The following is a 9,544-nucleotide window of genomic DNA, read 5'->3' on the forward strand; positions in this document are numbered from 1 at the left end:
TTAATATGCAGCCTAATATGTGGATTAAAAATTAAGGTCACAACTCTTTTAATACTCACATTCCACATATCCTAGTATCCATCTGGAAACCATGAAATTGTCTTTTCCTTCCTTATCTTCTCTTCCTTAGAAGCAAAATCTGGGGAAATCTGGCCAGCTCAGAAAGGGCCATGTTGGCTGAGGGGTTCTATTGGGATCCTTGTTGGCAGTAACTGGTTCCACAGCCCAGCACCATTCTTGACCATTGGCAGAAGCACATTGCTCTCTCAGGCACACCACCAGCAGCGTGGGGGTCTTTGGAGATTGTCCACTCCCGTGCTGACTTCGTGGCTCAAAGTTCAGAGCACAAGGGGACTCTCCTCTCACAGTGTTGTGCTCAGGCCTAATGATACTGGTAACGACGCTAATGGTAACAGCTAACATTTACAGAGTACCAGACACTGTTTTAAGCACTTTGCACATATTAACTCATTTAACCCTTACAACCATCCTAAGGAAAGTCCTGTATTATTTCATGCTCATGATGACGCTTGGCAGTTTCTTATAAAAATGAACAGATACTTACACCATTTGGCCCAGCAATCCCACTCCATTATTTACCCAAGAGAAATGAAAACTTACATTCGTATCAAAACCTGCACATGAAAACTTGTAACAGCATTATTCATAATAGTAAAAAACTGGAAACAACCCAAACATCCTTCAATGGGAGAATGGATAGATAAACGGAAGTACATCCACACAATGGTATACCACTCTGCAATATAAAGAAACCAACTATTGATATACACTAAAATAATATGATTTTCACTTGCTGCATGCCCAGGATGCTGTTTAATATGTTCCTCTGTCCCCTGTATTTCTTGTGAACAGGTACTTAGATCTGTCGGTGAGATTTTGAGGAAATTCAAGTTCACTTCTTTGGCAAGACTACTCCATAGATCTTTCCATAGGGAGGAACATAATGTCTGGTAATCTCTCTTTTGTGAGGTTAGAGAGAGAGAGAGAGAGAGAGCTGTCAAGTTAGCAGTAATAGTTTTGTCTGAACTGGGATGACATTTGTCTTCTTTTGGCTCTCCAGTACTTTCCAAAACAATTTTAGTATAAACCTGCATTATTATTCTAGTAAGAGAAGCAAATGCATCTATTTTTAAACCATGAAAGCTGTGGGAATGTTCCAATACTTTCTGAGGGGGAGTTCCTCTCTTCAGACTGGGGTTCCCCGCCCACAACCTGGACAAGGATGACGGTTCACTCCTACATCACAGGGTTGGGTGTCCAGGTTGACACACACAAGGTGCCTCATTGCTCACGCTAGAGGCTTGGTCCCATTCCAGTACAGGGGAATTTGAGGCAGGGCTGCTTAAGGCATGGCATCCAATTGGCAATATTCTGGCTGCGCCTCCCAAGCTCCCAACCATTAAAAGCAGATGGACCTCTCCATGGGTTCCTGATGTCTTTCAGAGGGTCCACTGTTCTGCCTGTCCCAGAAGTCTGACCGCACTGAGACTTACTGCTTCTGTGGCCACAGGTCTGGATAGAAGAATATTCCAGGGAGGTAGCCTCACTTCCACAAGCAGGAAGAGACAGTTTGGATTCCTTTCCACAGAAGGAATGGAGACGAGATTGATGAGTTTTCCAAACAGGGTCATTCAATTCTGGTGCACATTCTCGGAGCTGGGATACCCTGCTTCCCGCCCATGCAGAACTCAGAGAAGAGCCAAGCTCATCAAGTTTCATAACACTCTCCAATAGGAGCTTTATCGTGTACCGTAGTTTCCCAGTCTATGAAAGACACCCACAGGTAGACAGAAAAGGTATTCCCCAGCAGTGACTACAAAGAATTTCATTCTGAGTTCCGGCTGAAAGAGTGAAAAGGCCGTGGAGTCACCAATGAAACTCCTGGGATTTTTTGGAGTCTGAGAAAAACATGTTGCACCTGAAACTGAGCATTTTCTGTAGTTCATAATTTCAAAATGCTTTGGAGAACTTAGAAAGGGCAGTTCCTGTAACTCTCGGGGTGAGAACTGGGAATGTGCAAGGGATGACTAACACTGCTCTGACCTCTAGTACTAAAATGTCTAAAGATTGTGAAAAGAAGGGGCCAGGGAAAGTGTCAGCATCTGACTGCAATCTAGGGCAAAGGCCAAGGCTTACCCTAGAACTATATTAAGTGAACACTGATGACAGCTTACCAGAGAGAAGGTAGTGCCTCACCAGCTTTTCAGACAAGCATAGTAACTTCTTAAGCCAAAAAATTCTATTTTACTCATCAGGCTAAATCTTGAAGTCAATGGCATGGTATCCAAGGTGATACTGAAGAAATGGAGAAATAGAACTGTGGAGAGTTGACAGAGCATTACCTCCTGTCCAGGGCTATTTGCTTAGCTGGCAATAGATACAATAATTGATATCACAGGTAGACTAAGTCACAGGTAAACAAGAACATTTAAATGATCGTGGTATAATACAGGATGACGTATACAGTTAGGCATGGTAAACTAATCCTCCAACCACTCCAACAGGTGGTAATGGAAAGTAAAAGTCATCCGTTTTGTGGTTTGGGCAGGCACTCGTCCTATGACGTCCAGAACTGGATCCTCTTTGTGTCCAGAGGAAAATGAGCAGCCATGCAGGGCTTGAAATGTCATGCAAGCAACTGTTGAAAGCTGTGACAGTGTTTCATCCAGAGAAAAGAAGACTTGAGCTGGACAGAAGAGCTGTTCAAATGTTTAAAGAGCTGGCGTGTGAAAGAGAATTAGACTGCATTCTGGGGAGAGAGAGACTAATGTGAAATGAAGAAGGAAGATTTTAGCTCCATAAATTTTCTAACAATTAGACCTCCCTGAAATGGAAGGAGCTGCCTGGAGAATAGAACATTTCTGTTGGTAGGTGTGTTCTGGCAGAACTACTTATGGCTCCATGGGTGTTCCTGTTTGGCCTCACCATGTCCTGCGTTCTTGTGTGGGGAGCGGGAGCAGAGACCTCGCCGGACGCCCCGCATGACAAATGGCGCAGCGAGCAGGGTCCCCTGCGCGACACATGGACAACTTACCTAGCCTGTCTGAGATTCAATTGCTCATCTGAAAAGTGGGGATAAGAATACCTACTTCCATTTGACTGTTGTAAGTAAGCAAAGAGCCTGGCACAGAACCCGGCATGTAGTAAGATGTCCTTGTGTTGACAGGAGGGCTTCACAGCGTATTTGTTCTCCACAGGGTCAGTGGCACTGTGGGTCATCAATTCATGTTTGCTGTTGCTGATTTGTTCCCATTTAGAATGCGATGCGGAGCTGGTTGTTAAGAATGTGGATGCTGGAGTCCTGCTGCCTGGATTCAAATCCCATCTCCACCATCTCCTAGTGGATGATCCTGAACATATTCATAACCTCTTTCTGCTTTACTTTCCTAGTCTGAAACAGAGCAGAAAACTGGCCTTACATAGTAAAATGTTAGATTGTCTGCCACTTAGAGACACAAAATATAATACAAATAATACGATTAACTTGTATTATTAGAAGGGCAAGTCTAGGAGTCAAGCAGGTTTTCCCAAAACTGAAATTCAAAACCAATCAGGAAATGCAGATGTTCTTTTTAGAAACAGCAGGGTCTCGGAGATACAAGATATGGGTATTTAGGGGAACTTTCTGAGAAGAGGCAGCTGCCAGAACGGAAGGGCTGAACTCCAAAATTTCCTGTGTTCTTTTACTGTGTGAAAAAGTAAAGTGGTTGTCATTACAGCAACTTGTTAATAGCCCTGTTTATGAGGCTCACATTTACATGGCAGGTATTAGCAATCAAATCCGTAGATCTGCTTTTCAAAAATACAGCAAAACAAGGACTTGAACCCTTGGTAATGGGAGGAAGCCCCTTGAGAGAATCATTAAATTTAAATAGAATCCTTCATAATAATAATACAATAGACCTTTGCCATTCATGAGTAATATAAGTTTGAGACCCACAGATCCCCAAATGGTGACAACAGAAACAACACCTGAGCAGATGAGCTTTTTCATGCATTACGTTCCTTTGATAACTTTTTTCACATTCGACGGCCATTTTCCTGAAGGAAACACATTCATTTTCAATTCATAGAGCTACTGAATTCACTGTGGGCCTGCAGCTAGCCCGCCTGGGTTCAATCCCAGCTGGTACTTACTGGCTGAGGGACCTTGGGCACATTACCTGGTGTCTCTGTGCCTCAGGTTTCGCATTCCACCATAAAATAACAGCCCCTTCTCAGGCTTGTTGTGATAGTCAAAGCACCCAGATCTATGGCGAGCATGTGGTCAGAGCCCCGCCTTACAACGCTCCTGTTTAAAACCAGTGCCACAGTGAAAGCTTCGTTTGCACATGACATGAATCTTTGTGGTTACTCCTAACTCATAATACTAAAAAGATATTGTAAATCTGCAAATTTCATGGTACAACTAATGCCATTTGTAAGAGTGTCTCGTGCGTTTCAGATGCTCACAGTATCATTTCTAATCTCTCCAGCACTGCTCAAAGATTGTTATCACCTTTGTTTTCTAGAAAAGGCAATTGAGATACAGAAAGATTAATTACCTGCCAAAGGTCATCCAGCCAGAAGCAGCTCTGCACTCTGCAGCCCCACACCCTTTTGTTCAGCCACATGGTCTTTCCATAACCTCTAGTCAACAACCTGCGGTGAACACCGGCGTCCTAGCAGGCCTCAACAAGGCCCGATACCAAAAAGATATACAGATGCAGGCCCTGGCGTGGGGGAGCCCAGTACCCTAAGTCATTATTTACTTTTCCTTCCTCACAATTCACCAGTGAAGCAGGTGATTGTTTCTATATTCCTGAGTCATGTGCGCTAAGGTTTGTTTGCCTTGTTAGCTGTTGTCATGCAAGAGACATCACCACCTGTCAGGATGAATTCCACAATGGCACATAGTTTGGGATAAGGAATAGGCTTCAGTGGAAAAAGGGAAAATTAAATCAGCTGAGAGTCAGCAAAAGAAGAGACGTCATGAGGCTTTGCTTCAAGAAATACGTACAAATAAATAGAAAACAATCAGATGTCATACAGGAAACAGAAAAGCCAAAGGTTTTTGAGAATGGGATTTCCAAGAGCTTATTAAATAATACAAATGATTAAATTCAGTACAGCTTCACATCATCTCTGCCCCCAATCAGTGATTATTACCGATGGGACCAAGAGTATAGAATTCATTCTGCTTGGACCAGCGGATCTTTTCGTGAGAGTCACCTCACCCCTACTGAATAGACCTGCTTGTGCTCATCCATTAGTTCTCACCTTCCCGTGTCACTCAGAACTCTGAGGTCACTCCACAGCCCTTTCTCTTCACCAAAACTAAATCTCTTTTATTGTTACTTTCTATTGGCCTCACTTTTTTGGGATTATCCACTCTGCTTTTGCTATTTCCCCATATCCCTGTTCAAGGTCATGCTTTTGTATTCTGTTCTAAATATTTTTTTTCAGTGCTCATCACAATCCACTACATGCTCCCATAAGCCATTCTTTGAAAACGGTGCGTCGATTGTAAAAGCTCTATGAAAGCAAGGACTATGTCCAGCTTGTTCTCCATCACACACCCAGCATTGGGAGGTATGCATGTGTTGAATAAATAAATGAATAATCAAATGAATGAGAACCACACAAGGTTCTCTTAAACTTTAAATGCCAAGGGAAAAGCACATTTCATTAGCATGGGGAACATTGTTGGATTTTGAGGGCTAATTCTTTTTCTTCATCTGTTGCATTAAAAGTGAAGGAACAAAAGTTAATTTTAGTTTCCCACTCTCTCATGTCTTCCCACTCACCCACTTCCCAGAAAGAGTTTTGGTAGAAAATTAGGATATTCAAGATTAATGAGCACAACCTTAACCCCTCTCAGAACAGAAGTATCAATCAAGTGTCCACATTTGGGGGTACCATATGAAACACAAAACAAAGTGAAGACTGCCAAGTAACTAGCTATCATGGACACTCATCTGCCTGGGTTGGTTAAGATATGGTCAGGCTATAAAACAGAGCAGTGTGCCCCAAGGCTTCTCCGTGGGCTTCTGTTTCTATGATGTTGTCCAGCACAAGTTCTTCATGGCTTAGGCTCAGCTGGCTCTTTGTATTCCTAGCTTTTCCAGGATTGTGTTCACTTTGAAAAGTGTGACAGTGAGCCTGAGTTCTAAAAACTCATCACTAGATGGCATCCCATATTTGTCAAGTCATTCAGGGAACTGGTTCTTCTGAGTTCTTAATTCATCTCTATTTAGTGAAATGCCATTATACTCGTCTCTATTTAATGGCTGGTAACCTGTTGTGATGATTTTTTTGAGGGCAGTTCTATAATCAGCAAAATTTAATCCTGAAGCAGATACATGAGAATCCTGTGACAGTCCAGTGTGTGGAATATAATATCCATGTATGACCTGGCCTGGAAGCAGCACCCTGTAAATCATGGTTATCAAAGGTCTACAGTCCACTTTCATATGCAGACTTCAAAGACGAAGAGCAGAAGTGTGTATATAAACAGAAGAGTAAACAAAAATCAGTTCAGAGTAACACCATAGTGTTCAGAAACTGTGACATTTCCAATGCTAAGGCTGTGGCTTTTCTTGACAACAGAAGCAAGTCGGGGTTTCAGTCGGGTCACAATATGATATTGGGGTTATGGTTGCTGTTGTGTTTTCTCCACTTCCTCCCCACAGACTTTTCCTGAATGGAGAATTTGAAGTGCACAAGGTAAGTCTTAAGACATGAGTCTCTAATGGTCTCTTACATTTAGTTTGGGCATTAAGAATATACTCATCAAATAAGCACCCAGACAAAACTATCTACTACTCTTCAAGTCTCCTGCATGAACCTAAACACTCTCCAAGCTAAAATCAGTACTAGCTAACATTGATTGAGCACCTCCTGCATGCCTGGTAATGTGCCAAGTCCTCTGCATGCATGTTTCATTCTATAAGAAAACTGTAAGAAGGTATGTTGATTACCCATTTTGTGGTAAATGAAAGGAGGCTTATTTATGTAACTTTCCCCAGGTCATACAGCTAGGAAGTCGTAGATCTGAGTTCAAACTCAGGTCTAATGAACCACTCTATCATGCCCATCTCCAAGACTAATAAACTTCCAAGAAAAAATTTTAAAAGATTTCATGGAATTTTCTAGTAACACAACAAGTATGTTGACAGGGGCTAGGGGGCACCATTGATCTTGGAGCTTTTCTACAATCTGCTTTGTGACTTCCAAGGGGCCGAGTCACGTGGCTCCTTAATAAAAGACTGTATGTCACCTTAGATGAGCTGTTTCCATAGAGTAGGAAAACGGAATATTTACTGTTGGGCAAGGAGCCCCTTAACTATTCATGTGATTCACATTAAGCCAACATGATATCATATGTAAGAAACTGGACTTAAGTAACGGACTGCCTTATGTCTATGTGTTACGTGTTATGTAGTATGTGTTACATATCACACATTATATATATAGCACATTTTATACTTTTCAAAATACTTCCCCTCATTTCTCATTCGGTTCTCACAACATAGTGGTAAGGTAGAAAGAAAGGTGAGGTGATATGATATACAAATTAATAGCTCTGTGCGGGACTGGCTTCACTGGTGTGCCACCAGCGTAGTCACAGAGCGCCACACTCTGAGGTCTCAGAAAGCGAGGTTTAATTAACTATTAATTAATTTTTAAAAATTTGATCTTTAAATTTGGGTTTTCTCAGTGAAGTCTGTAGGACAATGGAACATGTGTCGTGGGTTAGCATTTGTCCTCACCCACAGGTCCTGCCACTTGGGCCTCCTTACCTCCAAGCCCTCGGCCACCTTCTCCCCTGCTGTTACTGCTTCACACACACGCTTCATGCACCAAATTGCAAGGTAGGGCCCCCAGTGTCAGTGAGGGTCTGTGCTTACCTTGCATGTACTCCATGTCCAAAGAAATGATACATTAAAGAGGAAATAAAAAGCACCATGACAGGTTTAGATAGACAGTCCAGAAGAAGGAAACACCTTTTTCCCTGCTTTTAGAGCATGAGGCCCCACGTTATCGTTCTGCATTGGGCCCTGCAAATTAGGTATGTGGCCCTGGTTCTGTGAATTACGCCTTGTTCCAAAAGCAGTGCAGAGCCGCAGAAGGCCTGTGCCCTGCTGGCCTGCCATTGCATCTGGCTAGGAAAGAGCCACTGTCTTACAAGAGATTGCAGTAAGGTTTCCTGAAGTCTCACTGTTGTTCCTTAAGACCAACAGTCTCACTGAGGGCATTTAAAAACCAGATTGTGAGAATAAAAATGTATTTAAGCACACCTAGGGTGAACATCCTCCAGGGTAGGGATCTTTGTTTTGGCCACTGTTATGTTCCAAATGCCTACAATAGTACCTGGCACGTAGTTGGTGCTGAAAAACTATTAGTTGAATAAATGAATGAATTACTATACAGAAATGCATCTATGGAGAAGGCAGGGTCTCGATCATTTTTTCTTATTCCTGTTGAAACTACGCACAGAGCTGAGCACTCTGGAGGAACCAAGCTCATTCTCAGACTAATTGGTTATCAGATCAAACAGACAAAAGTCAACAGACTATCTTTCTATCCAGTGAAGTCTCACTTGCTGTTTCTTTACTTAGGTTTCTGTATACGTGATAGCTGCTAAGGGCCCAGATAATGACATGAGCATTGCACAAATGCTCACTGATGAATGACCATGACAGAAGTGACCAGAGTGAAACCTCCTCAGGAAGGGGCATGACAATCTGGCTCTTTCCTCAGCCTCTGTCTGGCTAAGTTCCTATTTTCCTTGGGTGGAGGACTGGGGCCAGGCACACCCAGCCATGTGAGGCCTTGGAGAAGAGTGCCCTGGGCAAGAAGGCAGGAAGTTGCAGTGGTGAGCCGTGCTAGTTCCAGTCTGCAGCATTTCACAGACTTCACAGAACGCGGATGCAGCTCTCGTAAGGGCCGACCACAGAGCCACACAAGCCTGAGTTCTTTGCCCGTGTTACCTGGAACATCATGCCCAGGAGTCAGTGACTCACAAAGAGAATTTCAGCAAGAACACCCGGCAGGCAAGCCATCTGTCCAAGTCCTCATTAAGTATTTTATTTCAATCAGAACATATTTAGTTACAAAAAAAACTGTCAGAATAAAGTCTTAATTATTATACCACACTCAACTTCATGCAGAAATATAGTTCTCCACCAATGAAGAAATGAGACCATTTGCCCTGGAAAAGAGATGTTAAAAGAGCCACGTTAATGTAATTTTGGTATCTAAAAATTTAATTGCTTTTAAAATGAGAAAATGACTAGTCAACTGTTCTTCATATTCACAAAGGGCAAAATAGAAGGAAATAGATCAACATGTTCAAAAATAGACTTTGAATAGCCTGAACAGAAACTTTTTAATGTAAGAATGACTAATAAATGAAGCAGGCTTCCAAGAACGATTATAAAACCTCACTAGAGACAAGGCATTATATGTTCATTCAACAAGCATTATAATAAGCCCCTAACAAGGGGCTAAGCTGGGTGCTAAAGCAGGCAAAAAGGAAATG

Source organism: Rhinolophus hipposideros (assembly GCF_964194185.1).
Source record: "Rhinolophus hipposideros genome assembly, chromosome: 1".
Lineage (NCBI taxonomy): Eukaryota > Metazoa > Chordata > Mammalia > Chiroptera > Rhinolophidae > Rhinolophus > Rhinolophus hipposideros.